Consider the following 20,742-nt stretch of genomic DNA (forward strand, 5'->3'; position numbering starts at 1 on the left):
GGGACAAAAGCCTTTACAGGCTCCCTGGCCAAGCCTACATTAGCCGAATAACTAGGGCCAGCACGCTGCCGCATGATGCCTAGTTGTCTAACCTCCAGCCTGCCCTGGTGCAGCACTGTTTGTGCTGTCCACCATGCTGGGGGAGATTACGGATGAGGCTGGTGGGACAGTGCTTGGGAAGCAGCAAGGAAAAGCTCTTCATGAGACGGCAAATGGGCTCTTCCTCTGCAGACTTCACAGACAGCTGAGTGCATCTCYTCTCCACTGACTGGAGCCATCTGTCCTACAGATGGACAAAACTGTGTGAAACGACCTCTTTTTCTGGTGCTGAGGGGTCTCTGTGGGAGAAACACGGGCTGTTACAATTGGAGATCTTATAAATCATGGATTTTGCTGCAAGCCCCCACCCTTTGCTTGAGCCCTGGCTTGCAAGTCAAGATGCTCCTCTGTATCTAATCCACAGTGTTCCTGGCCAGCTGCCTCCTTTCAAGTGCCGCTCTCTCCTGTTGCACCAAGGAAATATCAGCACTGCTCGGCATGGCAGAGAGTTTTCACAGGTAAGTTCAGCTGAGTGTCCCTTCCCACCAACTTCCAGCAGTGACTTCTCCCATTCACACCTCAGCACCCTCCACTGTTCAAAGGAGACCCAAATTCCCCTTTCTCCCTTTACGAAAGTCCTTGGAAGAGACGCACTGCTCTTTTTACAGCCCTGCAGCCTCTGCATCTTTTTTTAAGCCTCCTGAGGACAAGGCTGTATAAGGCATAGACGCTCAGCTGTAAGGGGAAACCAGAAGGGAAGGTGCCAAGCAGACTTTAGTCTCAAATTTATATATAAAAATCTTGCAGAAATTAGTTCCAGATAAGGGGTGACCTACAAACTTTGACAGCTGTGCCTAGAACAGCTGTCAYTGCACCAGCTTCGAATACATCCAGATGTGCCACCCTCCCCCATACTGYGGCCAGAGCTGTGAAACTTTCCGCAGTTATTGCTCTCCCAAGTGCCAAAAGAAGCGAAGATTAGACATGTGGACATGATGGATTGCTTGCTTCTTCGTCCCAGTCTCTGGAGAGGTGATATTTTTGGGTGTTGGGAATGTTTTGACAGCTCTCTTCTCAGCGTCATCTCACAAACATCAGCTATCTATTTGTCCCAGATGAAATGGGTCAGCCTTTTAGAAGACTTCCCCCATCTTTGCTACTAATCATACTGGCTGACCTCTCTCAGGCCACCTTGCTCTCTGCTGCCCCATTTCCTCTTTGTATCTCCTGGCTGGGTTGGAAGGTCTCTGAGACTTCCACTCTTGCATCTAACACAGAGGAAAACTTTGATTTGGGTCAGAGCTTCTAGGAGCTACTGTAAGAAATGAATGAACTCATCTGGTGGGCAACTACCACATAGCAGTGGAAATGAGCCTGCATTTAGGAGATCACAAATATTTTTGTGGTTAAAAATAAAATAAACACACCGTAAAAAACAGCTCATCAAATAGTCATTTCTAAAGATTTCTGCCATCCAAGAAATACTGCTTATTTCTGCTCTCATGCTGTATCGAGCTGATTCCTCTTTCTTGAGGTTTATTTAATCAAAAATAGTATGAATTAAATGTACTGGCCTTAGGGCCAACCAACACCAAGTCTCACTAGTGCAAGGCCCTGAACAAGTTAAGAATTGGAGATGCCCTGTGCCCCAAACCACAAAACAGATGGGCAAAGCACAGGGGATAAAGGCAAAACATAACAGCAGAGAAGACAGAGCGGTAACAACAGGCTCTTTTTTTCCCATCARGTGGTGTTGGTGTTATCCTCTGCCAATGAGCTGTAGAGAATATCCGAGCATTTCCTGTCTGTGGGCCCTCAAGCGTCACCTCCTCCCATGCAGGGGGCTGTGCCATGGTAGTGTGCACAACAGAGAGTAGCCACATCAGGCTGTGGGATGGGCTTGTGCTGCAACACTGCAGTGGTTGGAGAGTCTGCCTGCAAGAGGTGATCCCACCAGGTGCCTCCTGTTTCCTCCCCGGTCCATGGTTAGTGAGCATCTGAATAGAGGAACAGCAGTTACCAGGGTGGCAGGKATCAAAGTGATGGTTGTAGTTTGCAATGAAGTTATGTAGTCAGAATCTTTGGCTTCTGGATTGCATTTCCCCAGGTATGTGCTCTCCAAATCATTTCTGCATTCTGGGTGTTGACGTGGCAAATGAGATGCTCAACACCAGGTCCAGCCTGGCCCTGTTCGGTTGGCTGAGTGTAGCTCCAAAGAGTAGGCTSCAGGTGTTTTCTTCTTGTGGTTTTGGCACTGACATGGGAAACAGTGGGCCAGGTCTTGTCCCCAGTGGTCTTCCCCAGCAGCTCCACATGAGCCTAGCCATCTTTTGAAGCCTTTTGGTGCTTGTGTGATGGCACTGCAGCACCTACCCCAACATATGGTCTTGGAGATGGAGCTTGCTCTGGGATGTCAGGCTCATGTGCAGGTCAGGTATGGAGATTTCCAGCCAAGACTGTTGCGTAGGGTTGGTAGTGGGGATAGCCTGCTGCAGGACCTGCTGCATAACCTTAACCCCCGGACTGGGGAGAAGTGACTAAACAGAAGCTTTTGAAAAGAACATTACTGGGTTGCCTGGGGCCCAAGCTAGATCCAGGCTAAATCTCTTCTGGAGTGGACCTCTGGACCTCTCCAGGCCCAGATAGTCCCTTATTTTTGCCTCTCTAAGGTCTATGCTATGAGTCTTATGAGTCTCAGTCATTCAGCACTTTGCTTTGTGGCTTGCAGGGTAAGGAAGGTTGGTCACCCTGACGTATGGGGACTGTATTAGGTCCCCATTCTAGTGAGTGGGGTTGTAATGTAACTAGGTGGAACATATTAAATACTCAGGAATTTCCTTGCAGATGAGTCTTCCTGGTAGCTGTTCCTGCCAACAAATTCATCCATGGAAAGGGAGAGCAAAATAACCCTGATCAAGTGGATTTTATATGACTATCTGAATGCATATTAAAATGTACAAAAACTCTTTGACCTGCAATAACCAAAGGACTGAGAGTTACAAAGCTGATGGAGACAGCGAAGATGCTTTCAAATTATTATAATCTAACATATTACTAGTTCTTCTGTTCTTCTTGTAAATCTTTTTGCCCTGGAAATGAGAATGAAAATCCAGCTGCCATTTAAATTCTGTGGTCTGGTGGATGGTGCCAGAGGAATGGGAAAATGGCACAYAGAGAGAAATCTTCCTCTGCTGAGAAAACGGTAATAGATTTCACTGGAACAGAATGGTTAGAAACCCTGGGAGGAGATGTCCTAGGTGAAGCTCCTGAGTATCTTGATAACCTTAMGGGGAGCTGCAAAGTCCCAGTAAAGCACAGTCCCCTTCTAGCACTGAGCAGGCCAGAATGRCAAAAAATAGCTCTAGCTGGTTTCACAGCAGGAGTCCTAAAGTCAGCTAGAAATACTTGGTTTCATCCAGAGGGTCTTTTCAGCTCCTCAGGCTTTGGGATAAACCCCCTCTGAGCTTCTGAACAGATGGCCTCCTGATCAACATCATCTTCTGAGAGGGATAGTCTGCCAGGATTCCTCCRAAAATATTTTTGGGCATCACAAGACTGATAACAGTGAGCCAATCATGTCTGCCCATAGTGTCACCTTTGGGTAGTGCTATACCTGCCCGGGCCAGATGAATTAAGATCTTCTGAAAGATAAACTAAGCACTGCAGACTGGGAATAAGAAAGCCAGAGGCTAATAMATCTGGTATGGGGTTATGTGACATGGTGCCTGAAATACCAGTCCYGTTCCTCTAGGACATTTACAGGGTCTGCCTAGGCTACTTTTCTGTTGGAGCTAATATGGACCTAATGGCCTATATTACATGGCAGTCTTTGGATTTGTCAAAAAGCTCTCAAGCTGTCTTTGCAGTCTTTAAATTCACTTCAACAAAGGCTTTGAACAAATCTTAGTGGCTAATATAGAGATCTCTTTTGGGAATGACCTGTGGCCATCCTCTTTGCCCCATGCTAGCTGTGAGTCTTTCTACTAATTGGCAGGTCCTGTAGTGACTCCTGAGGATGCTCCTGGAGGTGGATCATGTGAACCTCCCCTCAAGCCTTGGCAGGGGCATGACTTATGCTGGCCTTACTCTTAGGGTCTCCCATGAATATCTCCTTTTGACAACAATGAAAGAAGGAACACTGGGCTAGAGAGACATCCGTTTTGATTGACACATCCAYGTTTACTTTTGTAATGCTCCAGTTCTCTTCGACTCTATGTGCTATTGGCTTGCTGCTGAGAAGACTAAATGATGATTTAGATACCTTGTTCTATGCAGCTTACAGTCTAAACAGATAAAGAGTGGGAGGAAAGGATTGCAGGAGACAAGGAACTGAGTAATGAACTAATTAACTAATGTTCCCAACATAGTGAAGGCCCAGATGCAGTGCTCTGAGTCACAGAAGCATCCTTTGTCTTTTCCCTAGGTCCAGGGACACCTCAAACTAACTCAAGGCATGGCTTTAGGGTGGGTCAGATACGCTACACCAAAGCCATGCTGGTCGTTCTGATTCAGAATTAAATGACTGCTCAGTTTAGCTGGGACCCTGCAAAATCTTTGGCAACCACTTGATGTCTCTGCAAAAATCTCCATGTGGCAGCTGAGCTGAACTATGTGAAAACGAGAAGCGTTGAACCATCCTGGTGGTTGCCCACAGAAGGGGAAGACGTTTAAGGCTGCCAAGTGCAGGATTTCTCAGCACAGCTGTACCCGCTGTGCGGTCTGCTCTTGAACAGTATTCCTCCTGGATTCAAGGATAAACTATAAAAATGTCTACAGAGGTACCGTGGGTGCAGAGGCAACTTTAACTCCAGTTACGGACACCATCTATCTGCAACTCTCTGCTGCTTTTCCTTCTTCTTCTGTTTATTCCTTCCTGAGGAGTGTTCGTTAGCAGCATCATTAGCAGCTGTTGGCAAAGGGCGTTGTTTGTCATTTTACAGCAGGGGCTTAAGAGGAAAACAAAAGGCAAAGCCTGGCTTTAATTTAAAGCAAGCCCATGAGGCATCTGTGATTTTGGGCACCTTGCTAGTGCGGATGGCTTAGGTTTCAAAACAACCTCATGGAGCAGCAAGTTTTGGAGGCCTGCTTGCAATTTTGTCCTCCCTCCTTTCCCCTTAAAAAAAGAAAGGGGGGGGGGGAGAAAAGAAAGTGCTCTCAACATAATTGAGATTTTGTCTGAAAGGCCAGATTCAACCCAGACAAGCTGTGGCAAATTGTATCTTTAATTATGCGTGGTAAGGTAGGTTTGATTTTTTTTTTTTCCTTTCCTTTTCTTTTTTCCTCTGAGGGTTATATTTTGTGAAAAATCTCAGTTGGGCATGATGGGAATCTGGCCCTTTTTTGAGTCTGGGTGCCATGCCCTGCTGCTCTATAAATACCTGTTGCAAAGTAAGTTATGAGGTAAAATTGCTTGAGAGGCAGTTTGAGATAATTCCCACCTCTATGCTTTTTCCCATGACCCAAGCATGACCTTTAGAAAAGAAAAAAAGAGGAAATAAGTAAAAAAAAAAATCAACATATAGAAAAAAAGGCCTCACTTCTAATGAAATGAGTCAAATATTAAATCAGCACTGAACCATCTTAATGCCTGATTTTCTCCTAAGTTTCCAGTAGGAGACTGGAGTGCCTGTATTTCACAACTGGAACAGACTAAGTACAGTCTTGGATATTATAGTCTCACTGCATTTCTTGCCACACTTGGGGTTTCCTGGCGGTAGCTAGAAGGGAGCAGCAGAAATAATACTGGTATGTGTGTGTACAGGTGTGTGTCTATATATAGACACACACACGTACACACACATACATATATATATATATAGGTATATATGGTCATAGCTCCCTCCCCTGGGGACCAGTACAGCCCAGTGCCATGCACTGCACCACACACAGTCATCACCAATGCCAGGCTTCTGCTCTATCATCTTTGGCCCCATTTTGGCTCCCTGCAGCTTTCCCAGGTATTTCTATACCACATCCCCTTGTAATRGCGGCTCTTGGGAGTTGGCTCAGCTCTGGTTGTACACCGAGATTAGATAGGCTTTTGATGGAGCAGAAATTTTCTGTGAAATCCTTGCAAATGTAATAAAATTCTCCTTTAAAAATCTTTGATAGGAACAGTCTTGCAATACTTAAGAAAAACTCCAAAGCTATAATCCCTATTTAACAAGTTATTTTTAGTCCTACAATAGAACAGCCACAGTTGAGCATCGTCGTCCATGCTGAATTTTGACTTTAAAACAGAACCTCTTTCTATCTGTACTTCTATCTGGAATTTGATTTTTTGGCTACAAAGGCAGGTTTCTTGATAGTATTTTAATGCTTACTTGACCCAAATCCAACTTCACTTCATCTTGTCTTCCTCAGTAAGAGTTTTTCCCTTTCTGCTCTGTTTTATATGGTTTCYATGCCCTGACACGACCCCCATTAATTTCAGCATAAGAAACATTTGTCTAAAGACGAGAGTTCCTCTGGCTTTTTTCACCTTTTTTTTTTTCCTCCAAGCCTCTGTTTCTGGGATAATAATCTTTTACGAGTTAAGTGATTTCTAGTGACTAATTTGCAAGCTTCATTCATTATTTCCACGTTGGGATTTTACTGGCGGAGAAAATAAACAAATAACATTTGTTGCCATATATTCCACAGCCTCCCCTTAAGTCAATTTTACTCTTTACCCTCTGAGCCTGGCTTCTGTTTGTCTCCTGTCCCGTGGGCAATGGGGAAGGGATATTGCTGTTGAAGCACTTCTAACAGTGCTGCCTGCTCTGCTGTTCCTAGTTGCAGACAAAGCATCTGCACGTGGAATGGAAGGGAAAAGGGTTATCCTGCGTGCATGTGCCCCCATCCTCCATCTGCACACGAACAGAAGGAAGGATGTTGTCCTTCATCCGAAATCTGAGGGGGGCACCACGCTGTCCTTGGGGGAAGCTGAGTTCGGTTCTTGGCTATGCYATCACCTCTCTGATACATGGTACAAGCAATCCATGTACCTAAAGAGCAGGCCCTGGCAGGCCATAGTTTAATCCTGCTTAATCCAGGAGAAATGTACCCATTACTGTCAAGTTAAGTGTGTTCAGTTCCCATCATGCTGCCATCAGAAAGCTTTCAGGCCGTGACTTTTCAGTACTGTGGCCTGGGTTAAGAAGAAAGAAAAAAAAACGAAAGAAAAATTCACAATTTGACACTGTAATAATATCTAGAATAAGTTTTTTTGGRGGGAGTGACCAATCTGTCCAAGAATCTCCCATTTAACCACAGTYCTTTTCATATTTCATCTGCATATGATTTCTGCCCTTTCTGAAGAGTTTGGCATTTATACTGTAACATCATATTTGGACTCTGACTGCGCTAATGCAAATTTTCTTGAGCAACTAAGTTAATGGTCTGTGCACAATGCTGAATGCCACCACAGGAAATGTATCTTTGCAGACAGAAATGTGTCCCAGGCACCGTGACTCACACTATGTTCCACATATGTACGCTGGACATCTCACGTTGTCAGAGAGGTATGAGGCAGGAGGCCTTAGAGGAYGCTGAGCCAGATTCTCAGACGCTTCCCATCACTTTGGCAAGAGGAAGAAGCCAGAAAGCTGACTTAATTCCCTAGGGAATCCCAACTGGATGGGTCTAGAGGTCCTTGTAATAATCCCTTCCCAGGTCTACATGGCAAATTGATCCCAGATTTTAGGGTTGCTCTTGGGAAGTGAGGAACACAAACAGCAAACACCACCTGGAGCAAAGGGATCACTCCGTTTCCTTGTAACCCTTGGGCATTTCCAGCCAGGCTCACAGGTGGGACGACCTACCCATGGTGAGGACAGGACCTGGTGATCTCATGCCTAAAGAACTTCATGGGTCCAAATTAAAATCCTGTCCGGATCTGGGCATCCCAGCAGACTGTGGGTAGCTCCTGTTCATCTCCCTTCCCTGGGAGCTGTCCTGGGCCCCCTTTCTGCTGGTGGGCAGAAATAGGATCAGTTTGAGACCAGATGGCATGTTTTGGACTGCCAAAATGATTCCAGGGGAGTTTCACCACTTATGCTTTTTGTACCTCATTTTCTTCTACTGGGGAAATGATAATAACATTATTTCCTTCTCCTCTGCCTCTACATCTTGTTGTTTTTGTTCTGATGCAGGTTTTGATGAGAAGTTTATCCACTTTCATATTCTCAGAGGTTCAAGACAGCCAGAAAACAGCACTCCTGACCAGAGTGGGAGCTTTGCATGGAGATCAAAGGCATAATWTGGCTTTACAGAGCAGGTACACCTCTCGTTTCTTACTATTCTTCTCAAATATTTGATTATCCAATGGAGGTGAAAGCATTTTCTGAGCTTCATTTTGTACCTGTTCTCATCTTCCTTTATTCTCATCTTAAACATCATCATGTTTTTCCTCCCRTCTCACATTCCCTCCCAACCTCCCAGCGTTTTCTTACCACTCCTTCACACTCCTTCCAAAAGTTGCTGTGATTATATGCTTACACAGTGGGATAAATTCACAAGTTCTCCCAGGTCAGGGGTCTACAGTCAGGACTTCTCCTCTCTGATTGTCCTAGCACCCCTAGCAACACGGGAACCTGGCTCAGAAGATCCCGCCTTAAACTAAGCAAAAGAAGGGAAAATCAGYCTGAAAGAGTACAGAAGGGGAAGCTGCCGTGGCACACAGGTTATATGAAAGAATTCATGCAAGCGCCCAAATTTGAAGCAATTTGAGAATGTTTAAATGCTTTTAAGAAGTGGTGGAGTTGATTTATAGTGCATAGAGATAGAAGAATAATGAATTTTTCTTTTCAGCAGCTGACCTGAAAAGCTAGTAGCAGGAGTGGATTAGGAAATTTAATTTATGGTCAACCAAAACAAAGATTTTTTTTTTCCAGCTTTAAGGGGAAATCAATATATATAAATAAATAAATGGGGATTTAGTACATTTTTTTTTTTACCAGAAACAAAGTTTTATTTTCTTTTTTTTCAGTTATGTAACTCTTCTTGGAAACTTTTATTTAGTTTGCAAAAATAAAATGCATCCCCTTGTTTTTTGCCCTGAATTGGTTAAAGAAAAAGCGTTAATTGTTTTGAAAGAGACTGTATGTTGCAGGAAACCTGGGGAGCGGGGGATTGACCTCTACCGGGCTCCAGCCCTGTGCCACCCCAACGTAGGGTTCATGGTTCCTCTCACCTGATAGTAGCYATCAAAAACTGCAGATCTCATTCAAGCCTTTGGCTCTCTGAAGCGGCTCGTCTATCCCACTGGCTGTGGACAAGAGATGAGATGCTAAGTTAGGCTTTTCTTGATGGTTACAAGTAGGTGAGAAGTTACTTACCGCTTGACTAAATTAAATAGGTTGGACTTTTTAAGTTCCTGGCCCTAGAAGGTGCATTTCTCAGGCCTTGAGTCTTTTCTAGACTCTTTCCAATATACCATCATTTCTGTACAAGAAGTGTTACAGCTCTAAGATGACATGTGGGGAACAAGACATACTGACTTGCCAAGCTTGCTGGTATCCTATTATTGTGAATATGAGGACAAAACCGCAGCTTTATTGGGTCTAACCAACCATATATACCCTGGACAGGGAAGAATGCAGGATCAGGGTAAGCATATAGGAACATTTCTGCAGAAAACATGGTAAGCATATTGCAAAATTTCTACAGAACCATCTGCTTAATTCCAGTGAATCCCTGATTAGCACATCAGGTAATTTCTGTGACAGAGGTTGCATGTTAATAGACTTAGATTACACTTGAATTTAATAGACAATAGATTGTTTAATAGACCTTGATGGCTATTAAAGCCATCTTTAATAGCCATCTTCCATGAACTTGTCCTGTCATCCCCTGAAGCCATATAATCTAGTGGTGTTCATAACTCCACTGTACATCTTGACCCTGCCRTGCAAGGAGGGCCACCTCCTTGGTTTTCTTTGAACCTCAGTCTGCCTCCACCCCTCTGTCTATGAACAATCAACCCTTAACCATTTCCTCTGTGATATGCATGATCTTATAGACCTTGAATAGTGTAGAATTAAGGAACATGGAACAAATTTTTGCTAATTTGCACAAGAAGAGGACCGAAAGCCATGCAACAGGCTTAAGGCAAATGTATGCCAGCGTATTTTTATCCAATGTTTAATTAATATATGCAGCATAGTGCCATGGGAGTGCCACATTACTAAACTAACAGAGAAAATAAAGGAAGATCTTCAGAAGAGAACATCTTTTCTTTTCTTTCCCTGTGCTCTGACCAGAGACTCCTTAGTTCCTTTTTATACAACACAGTTGTGTCCAGGAGTGCTTCAAGGCTGTATAAATACTATTCGGAGTTACTGTTAATAGATTAAACCAGCCTCTCCCAAGAGAGATGATGAAGTGTTACCCTAAGAAGGCCAGCTCCCATGGAAACCTCCAGTCTTGTTATCTCTTTATTGGACGTCCCTGAGTTTGACAAACCATAATTGCTTGATGACATCAGGCTTCAGATGCAGTTCGCTTTTTCTCCCCCTCCTCCTTTCCCACCATCCCTGAGGGTACATGTTACTTATGGTAACTCTATCTCAGCTTCTGCTGCTGCGATCAGATGGAATTTCATCTGACGACCTCTGTAGCTTTGGGAGTCTGTGTTGGACCAGACTCACCTTTGAACTCACTATGCACACTAGGTGTGCAAGAGAAATACACCATGGGACATTATCTTACTAGCCCGCAATTTGGTCACCTGGACAACCCCAGACACCTTAGCCTGAGGCAAACTGTGTCCTAGAAATAGCCCCTAAGAGGTTAGTAATAAATGTGAAATTTATCAGTAAATTATATTTTTAGAGCCCAGTAGCTGAGCTCGATTTTAATATTTTTTAATACCCCTGGCAAGTAGCCATGCTTAAATCAGTCTTGATTTTAAGCTAAATAAAATCACTGCACATATGCATCTGGCTGTGTTAAGATTTTACATTTTCATTATAAAAAATAAAAGCAAAGCCACAAAATTGCTCTTATTAGTGCTTTATGGTTTATATAATATAAAAGTCTTTGCTCATATTTATCCTCAGTAGTAAAGGCAATAACTCTGAACCATGATGGTGAACTTTTTGTGCCTATATCCTAAAGCATCTGACAAGACTCAATGGTTTGCCTCCTCTTTTGCTGTCACAAGCAGGAGAAACTGAGACGAGAACAGTTTCTAGGCAAGAGCTGCACTAGATCAYTTATTTGGTGGCAGAGACCCTGGGAACCTCGGTGGAGCAATGACAGCTTGTCATGTCTAAAGAGGRACCATGCGGAGATACTAATGTTCCTGCTGTTGATGTTATTTACTGCTACAGCTCTTGGGGCTGAAGTCAGTCCTGGAAGAGGTGATGTGCCAGCTCCACCACCATGTGATGCTGGCTTAGGAAGTGGTTACCCATCCCTAAACCTAAGGACTGGGCAAACCAGTGCTGGATATGGCAGTGTTGGCTCACCCCACGGAGAACACAGGAGAAAGTGTGAGAAGTTTCTCCAGAGGCAGTTCTCCGTAAATTCCTCTAGTTTATTCCCTTAAATCCTTCTGCAAACCTTGTGTTGCCTGTAAAAGCACGTGGGTCGCTGAACCACCACTATTCATACAGGCCAAAGAAACCTTGCCATTTCTCCGTGCACTTTGCTGTCCCTGCTGAGGGACTCAGCAAATATAGACTAAATTCCTTCCCCCTCCCCCCGGCAGCTTTTGCACAGCRCCAAGCACAGTGGGATTCTCATCCATGCTTGCATGCTTCCTCCTTTACCCTGTGCGTCATCTYAGCATCAGCAATAGGTGCACTTGGAGGAGTTTTGTTCATTTAGCTCCTCTGCTCTAGTGTTTGCTAAATGATCACCCACAATGACTCTGCTTGAACTACTGAGCTTTGGGCTGAATGATTTTCCATCCGAAACAGCAATTTCTTGTTCTTGCAGTGCTCTACTGAGCTGAGCCTGCAGTCCCATTTCCATCCATGCTCTTGTGGAGCATGTTACAAGGAACATACTTGGAGCTAAGTGAAGCAGCTGACGGCACAGATAAGCTGAATACAGAGCAAAATCCAATTGAATGCATGGAGGGACTCACTATTCCTCAGATCCTGGGTCTACCAGCTGGCCAAGAAGATCATCCAACTTTGATCCAACTTGGGGCTTCCCTYGTAACAAAGTTGTAGGTAGGTTCAACAAACATCACCAAGTAGGYTGAGCCTCCCCCAAGGACCCTCAAGTCATTTCTTCCACAGCTTGCTGGGCTCCCCTGCCTTTAAGTACAGGTACAAAAATAGAAACTTCCACAATGAACTCAACTTTATCCCACTTGTTCATGAGCCAGGATTTAGGCTATGCTATAAATTATGATTCCAAGTCGACTTGTGCCAGCCCTTAATTTGTGGTAACTTTATCCCATAAATGCCCCCATTGTTCAGTGAGGTGACACTTTTGCTTTCATTTCTATATTTATAACTTGATTAATATCCCCTTTTACATACATTTTCTTGGATAACAAAAGCCAGCTTGCTTCCCTTTTCCTCTTCTTCCCTACTCTGCTTCAGCTCTCATCCCCTGGATAGGAGAAAAAGCTAAAGAAGGAAAGAAAATCAGCTACAAAAGCTCCAGCCTTCTGGGGAGTTGSACTTTCCTACTAGGTGATGGTTTAGTTCAGCTATAATATAAATAGATGCYATCCCCACTGSGGACATGCCCCTCATCCCCCCAGTYAGCAGTTGTTGTTCAATGCCATTAGTAAAAGTAATTATGTCCTAGGAGCAACTAAAGYCTTAGCTCTGCCATTGACTTTCTCTCCCATCACCATGGGTGAGTCTCAGTTCACCATTTGATAGGCTCAGAGAAAGCAAGACTTCCTTCAGTGAGCTCTTGCCCTCACAGCATAACTCAGGGATTTGGGCTGGGTCATTTGGGGCAAAGGCGGTCCACTATAGCCATAAACAAATGCTCTCCAGTCTTTGCAACCACTGAAAGCTCTGATGGCAACATCTCTCCTYCTTTCTGCTCCAGACCTGAGCACAACATCTTAATCTCGTGTCATCTCTTAGCAACAGGCTGAGAATCTGCACCATCCAAGGTGCCTTAGCAGTAGCATTTAGATAGAGAAGTCTCAAGAGTCTGCAGAGACATTAATATGCRGTGTATGGTGGTGCTGAGAGATGTATTAGGGGTGTGAGCAAGCCCTGGACAGGTAGCATCCATGAGCATTACCTAATTCTTTGACTGGTGAAACCTCACCTCACAGTCCCTAGGGGTGATAAAGTTGAACACGGGCCTAGGGATGGTCCTATWCCCTGTAGGAACTGCCTGCCTCAAATGTAGTCCATAAGTCCCTAAGACCTGGATTAATTCCTCAGTCAGAGAGAAGCAGCCAATTGCTTTCACCTTCACRTTTCCCTTCTCTTTTCACTCTCCTTTCAAACTGCTGGTGTTTCATGCACCTCGRCATGTCACCCTATGGAGCAATGGACAAGTGTTGCATCTTATTTCACCCAGGGCTTCTGGGAGCCTGATTGCAATCCCAATTCCCAATTTCAGCTGATCCCAATTTCAACCAGGAATTAGAAGCAAGAGCTTGAGCTATTGTCTGCCTCTCTGGGCTAGGTCAAATGCATTCTCTCCCCATATGCTAGTGGATGTTTAGCCTCATACCTCTTTGCCTCGGTGCCTGCATCTGGTTTAAGTGAGTTTGTGTGCCGTCATCGGATGTTCATGTGGACTTCATATGTCTGGYGACTTCTGCTGTTGGCTGGTGACTCAAGGCTGTGGGGATTTTCTCCTGTCCGCAGGAGACTTTCCAAAATCATCAGATTTCTGGGTGTATCTGGGCTGTGATTCCCATTTGCCATTATTTTTCTCCTTTAACATGGGGAAATCCAACAGGCCACAATAATCTCCACCCTATGTGGATGGGTGCTAGAAGAATAACCAGATGAAGAAGGCCTAGGAGAGAGGTGRGGTGTTCTACAACAGTGACTCACAGTGTGAGGGTCTCAGATCTCTGCTTGATGATTTGAGACCCAAATGGAGGGAAATGCCAAAATTTTGAAAACTATTGCTGCTCTTTCTTGGCTTTCACTGAGYTCTTACTACAGCTCCCAGATTTCTCCTTGCTATCTGGGAGCAAAARGTTCATGTCTCTGGTATGTGGACCACTCCAGTTTGACTCTAGCAGGTGACTGCAATGGCTCTGTATGACCCGTGCTGATGCTAGGTCCCAGCACTATGAGCATTCTGGTTTTACTGCTCTATTCTGGGGAAACATGGCACAGGAAATGCCATTCACCAGGATGTGAAAGGAGTTTGCAGTCCACCTACCCCTCGCTTGAGTTTTAACCATGGGGCTGTGCTGAGAGCTTGGATGTCATTTCAAGGGAGGAGTTAAAGGTGCACCAAGGGAGGTCAGGACATTGAATGCCCAGGTGGCATTGATGCGAGAAGAGAATCAGCCTTATGCTTTATATGCATGTATTGAAACATGTCCATGCACACATACCTGCACACAAATACATGTACGTGGACACCAGTGGCTGAGGAATTAGTGTGCAGTGTCCTGAACTGGAGAGCAGCTCACCAAAATAACAAATCACAGAAAGTGAAGTATTTTTGCTTTCTGACCATTTTTTAATCCAAGATTTTGCTTTTCAAATAAACAGCTACTCTAACCTTTTGCTCCTCGAGAGCAGAAAAACAACATGCACACGCAAATACACATATACATAAACCCTCTCCAAGATGGTCTGCTGCTTGTGTGTGACAATATAAACCAGACGGTGGTGATTAAGTAAGTGCATGGAAAGCCACAGGAGGGAGGAAGGCTGCTAGTGTGAAATGGCCTTCTCTACTCCCCGGCACAAACTGGTCTCCTTGCACATCTGCCCACTGAAATGCCAGAAAGGACCTCCAGTGCATCCAGCACAATTTGGCCAGAGGCATCTACAATTTTCCAGGCTTGAACCTGGAGGAAACTCGTCTACTCTGTACCAGGAGCAGCAGAGCTGACAAAACCCAGCACCTTTTGGATGTGTATCCTGCATCTTCAAAACGCTTCCCACTGTCCAGCACAGAAACTGCTGGCTCTTCTCATCTCCAAATGCTGCCTGTGACTTCTGCACCAAGTAGGAGGCCAGTGCCGTGCTGAGGATGAGGAATGGTTGGGCTGATCACGGTCAGCACAGTTCTGCCAGGTGGCCATTTGGATATTGATAATCATTGCTCGTTTTTCCCACACTGGGATTGTCATTCGGCTCGCTCTCTCCTCTGCCCAAGCACTGATTTTCCTGAGATATTTTTCAGATCATAGCTGTCTTTGAGATTTCCACTCTTTTAGCAAACTTGGTTGAATTCAGGTAGCAAACTTGAAGGTTGTGGGACAGGAGGGAACAAGGTGTAAGTGCTGCTGTCATCTTCCTTTAGCAAAAAGGACTAAAACTCATCGTGCTCCTTCCCACTTGCACAACCGTACGGCACTAATGATGCCTATGTGCATTTGCATTGAGTGTTTTTCCCTGTCACTGACTGCTGTTGGTGTGAGCACTATCCAGGCTTTTTCCCCCCCAGTTCCCTGAATTTTGCCTACCCTTCATCCTCTTTTGTCTTGCCTTTCTCCCACCAGTCTTTCCTCCCATCCCTGGCCCTTCCATGACCACAGCTCCTATTCGCCACCTCCTTTTCCCACTCTCTYGTCACTCTTATTTTAAGCTCTCCGGTGCAGGAACCCATCTTTATTCCTTGTCTTTATACAGCACCTCACTCAGTCAGATCCCGGTCATTGCCAGAGAACTTCAGTCTGTGTAATAAATAATGACAAATCTCTCTGACTGTAATAACTTTATTCTGCTCATTCTCAATTAAGGCTTTTCTCTTTGTCCTAAGAGAAATGGAAATGCAGTTTTCTTTCTTTTCTGTCTTGAGTGAAGGTAACTATTTTTTAAGATTTTAAGAAAAACAGAAAGAAGGTGAGGAAAACTGTCAAAATACATGTTTCACAACAACCTAGTATTTCCTGTGATTGCAATTTGACAGAATAGACTTGAGTTTGCAAACATTTCCATCTCCTCCTCATCCTCAGACACTCTGGGAAGGTAGGTTGCACTSAAAGCTTGGATGCTGCTGCCACTGTGAGGTGGCAGGATAGAAGAGGCACCAACATGAGGACTCATGAGGGTGGGAGGAGACATAYGGCTTGAAGGAAGAGCAGGTTTCCAGGTCCAAGGATGGAGCTGCTTCTCTCCAGTTTTTCCATCAGCTAAACRCCCTGAGCAAATCACTGCACCGTTCTGTGCCTTGGTCTACCCATTCCCAACAGTGAGTAATGAGTCTCAGTAATAGAGTCTATTGAGAAAAGGTATTATACAAGAAAAAAAGATATTTGTCTTCTCTTCCACTTCTTTCTTATTGGTGACAAAATGGCAAATTGTCACATAAACTAAATTCAACTTTTTCAGCAAGGATTTATCTTTTCTTGGAGGAGAAAAGAGCATTTYCCCTTTTCTCTGAAGAATTAACCTAATAGAGAAAAATATTTTATTACAGAAAACTTGTTTTGTCAGGAATTTTAAATTTAAAATATRCCCATATTTTCTTGCATTTTCTACAGTGAAACCTTGGATCTGAAATTAAAATCAAAATCTGTAATCTGAAATTAAAAGATTCAAAAAAGGCTTTAGATAAAAGTTCATCGGACAAACATCAAGAAATAGGTTCAATTTGAGGTGAATAAAGTGAGAACCACTTAAAAATTTGGGAAATGTTGATGGAAGCATTTTTTTAACTCTACAGCTACTCACGATGTTAACTCTGCAGTTGGAAAGCGCAGTGGTTCCAGAGAGGATGTTCTGGGCTCCATTTCGTACTGCCAGGCCCAAAGGGAAGGACACACATCCTTCCTGTGAAACGACTCCCCTCGCTAAACRCACTAGGGAGTTTAAGAGCCTCCCAGAGGAAGCTATTTCTGAATTAATTCTGTGCAATAATGAGATGACCCTGATTGCTAAATCCTTTCAAAAAGCTTTACACTAATTCCCTCTTCCAGATGTACTGGCAAATAAGAAAAATGAGATGTTTTGGGTGAACGAAGAGAGCAAACAGGGGAATAAACTACCAATAAATAATATTTTGTCAAAGACTTTGAAAGCTCTACAGCATTAGATAGCAGGATGCCCCCGTACCCAGTTGTTTTTGTTCAAGAGCTGTTTCTTGCACTCTGTGGAAATTTATTGTAGTTAAACAGAAAAGAAGCAATTTCCTGGAAGCTTCAACAGGACTCAAGCCTTTTTGAGTTCCYAAGAGCCCTTTGATAATGCTATTGCCATTTATTTTTAACCAAATGAGGAAGGACATCTCATTCAAAATTGTCTCTTATGTGTCTTATGAGATGACTCCCTCTGAACGACGTCCGCCTGTCAGGATGAGGCTTGGTTCTTTGCAGATCTCYGTCTTTCAGGGCAGAAGTGATGTAGGCTGAGTCTGTCTTCTGAAAAATTTCTGGAAAGACAGACAGTTCTTGCTTTATGTCAGCCTGTGCTGGGATTGAATGGACTGGTCTTGCATGGCCTGCTCTGGACAGCTGAGGATTTGCACCCAACGCCAGCTCTGCTCAGGGCTTCTTCCACCTTGRGTAAGTTCCTCTGTGCCTCTGTTCCCCTTCCACTGAATTGCACTAATACCTCTTATAAAGGTCCCTGAGAATGTCAGATCATATGGTGGCCCTTCCCGCTCTCCCTGCCCCGTATCCTGCCTGGACAAGTGATGACTGACAAGCTTGTCCATTGTGTCTGCCCATGCACAGCTGGATGGGGCTCCTAGYACCACTTCCAGTGCTTTAGGGCATCACACCAGCTGCTGTCCTGGAGGAGTGAAGGTCCTGTGCTCTACCTGCCAGCTTCACCTGGGGTCCAGTCTTGCCCCCACTCCCTGCTCCTCCCACTTGCTYTTGTATGAAGTGAGAGAGGCTAATGATCAGCTGCTCACAGCCAAGGCAGGACATCAGTGGGAAAACTAATACATAAAGGAAGGTCTCCAGTCAATCCTTCATGCCCACAGTTAATAATGACACTATCACAGCATCATACAAAGTGCTGGAAAAGGTTCATTAGCTATAGCAGWGTGTGTGGACTGGACTCTTATCCCATTGGACCAAAGGAGCACTCCAGGCCCCTCTTTACAGGTACGGGATTACTCCTGCTTGCCAAAGGCCTGCCACCAGGGTGATCTCTGTAACGCTTTGACATGAGTTCAACTCCACCTTGTTGTGGTTCACTTTCCATTCAGTTGCTGCTCGAGATGACACAGGGCTGAGACATACTTGGCAGTGGACAACCCTACTAAAGACAAGTACTGTYAATGCTGGACCTACCATGGCTCCCACCAAGCTTCGGCACCTCAAAGTTCCCAGCTCCAGAAGGATCACTGCCAATCATGTGCAGCAGCACTGCTGTGCTTCTTGCTGGCCCTAGCAAGCCCATAGTGGATGGGCTATGTCCAGCTGGGCTGTGGCCAGGATTTGATGCCACCGGGGTAATCTCTGGATTACCTGCATGCTCACCATGGGGAGGAGAGAAGCTGAAGCCTTCTGTTAGTGACACATGACGCATAAACCCACAGACTCCAGAGCCAAAATAGAGATGACTGTATTATTCCCCTGATGATTCTCTCATGGATTTTGGTTAAATAGAAAGCCACAAAATTATCTTGTGGGAAGCTGGACTTCTCCCCTTGTCCAGCATTTTCTCACAGGCTGTTTTCTGCAAGCAACTTACTGCTGTAATTAGGAAAAGTCACCAAAATTGTAAAGGGAGGGGGACAAGATTAGGTGGAGATCATATTGGGATGAATTTTTGTCTGTTGCTGCTTGATGGCACATCACTGTCTTCTCCTTATCATATCCTTCCTTATTTCAGGTCTGGTCTAGTAAGGCCTCTCTCATCCCTCCAACATCTTCTCTTCTGCACTTAAGCTGACTTCCTTTCCCTTCTCTTCAAAATTTCATGATCTCATCTACACACAAGGTAGTTGCCACAGGAGCGGATGTTTTCCAGCAGCACAAACCTGACACACACAGGGACAGGGTCACCATAAACCCATGGCAAGGGATCCGTGGGGCAGAGCAGATGGCTGCTCTCYGGATGGCTCCTGATTACAAGAGGCAGCAGCTCTCCAGGGCAGCRAGACCCCGTACCAAAGAGTGTCCGTGGGCTCTTGTGGGGAGGGATTCAAAAAAAAACAAACATCAACAATAAACTGAATGAGGCAAAGCCCAGAGGTACCACTTGAGAGGCAGAGTAGCTGATGGAGTTCAGTAGAATATTCTCGGGTAACGGCAAGGTTAGTTGCTCCCTGGGGGAAGGTGGGTTTGCTTACTTACTATTAGTTTCATACTAGAAAAACATTTACTGGAATTTTTAGTGAATTATGCTCAGATGTGCCTGTGGTCAGTCCCACGTCTCACCGAGTCAGTGTTACCACGGCATAAAGGAAAACAAGGTTTCCAGGGCTTCCTTTGGTCAATAAAAAAAGCCATAAATGAAAYATATGAAGCAAAACTGATAAGTGTGGAGGAACGATGGCTTTGTTCAGTGACTTGACTTTCGTTTTTCCTCCTCCTTCTTCTACTTTTCCTTAAAGGCAAGGGAAAGTTTAGCATGCCTCTTCATGGCTGATAAACTTTGCAGTGTTGTATACAAGASCTGAAGATTTAGATGTTCCGCGTTCGAAGCTGATGGCCCTGCGGCTGTTCTAAATCAGGACAAACAGCTCTGAAGCCAGAGGAATTTCACAGGTGTGAGGGAGCAGGTCATCAAATTTCCATCCAGGCTAGTGGGTGGTTAGTGATTGCTTTAAGTAACTGGATAGATGGATTTATGGTCTGCCTACCACAGTGGGGCCCCAAYCCAGATGAAGTTTCTTGAAGCTAGTGTGAAACAGATAAATAAAAAAGAAACATACCATGGTAGATCATTTTGGTCATAAGTACCAACCACAAATTCAGTGTAGAAATAAAGCACTTTTCATTTTTCCGATGGTGAGAGCAATTAACTATTAGAACATAACACTCTGGGAACCATGGCCGGTTCTCTGCATCCTGTGCTCGGTCCAGCTGGAAGCCCTCCTGGTAGACATGCTGTGGCAGAGTGCAAGTTCTCTGAGGGGCTATCAGCTGCCTTAGAAAGGTTAATCCAGTGGTCTCTGTTTGTTGTGAAGTTTGTGATGGAAGACGACTCCAGGTGCACACCACAGAGGTAAATACTGCAAGGTTCTGCCTACCCAATGGACTGAGCTTAACTCGTAAAGCGCCCTAAACTTCAAAATCCAGTGTTTAGGTTTTTGTTTATTTTTCATTTGTTTATGAAATTGATGTCAGTACTGAGTATTTAGGTCAAATAAATCCTAAGAATTCAGGATCTGACTCAAATAGAGCCATTTTTTGGGTGGCCTGCAGATGACTGCCAGCCAGTGTGTATCGTACCAGTGACACATCCTTGCCTGGACACAGAATTGTACACACCTAAGGAGCTGGGCATGATCTAACCTTGGTTTGGCCCAGTTTTAAGATCTGAATCCAGGTCTAAGAACCTCTGAGATAACCTCCCTTAGGTGTGCAAAGTCCCCAGATACTTTACTGTGGTGGTATTCAGACTTCTGAGTCAGGTTATACCTCTCTGTGTTCCTATCTCAAAACATGCAGGGATTTCCTGCTAGATCCTTGCAACA

The sequence above is a fragment of the Rhea americana genome, unplaced genomic scaffold (assembly GCF_003343005.1).
Source record: "Rhea americana isolate MKP2758 unplaced genomic scaffold, rheAme1 scaffold_270, whole genome shotgun sequence".
Lineage (NCBI taxonomy): Eukaryota > Metazoa > Chordata > Aves > Rheiformes > Rheidae > Rhea > Rhea americana.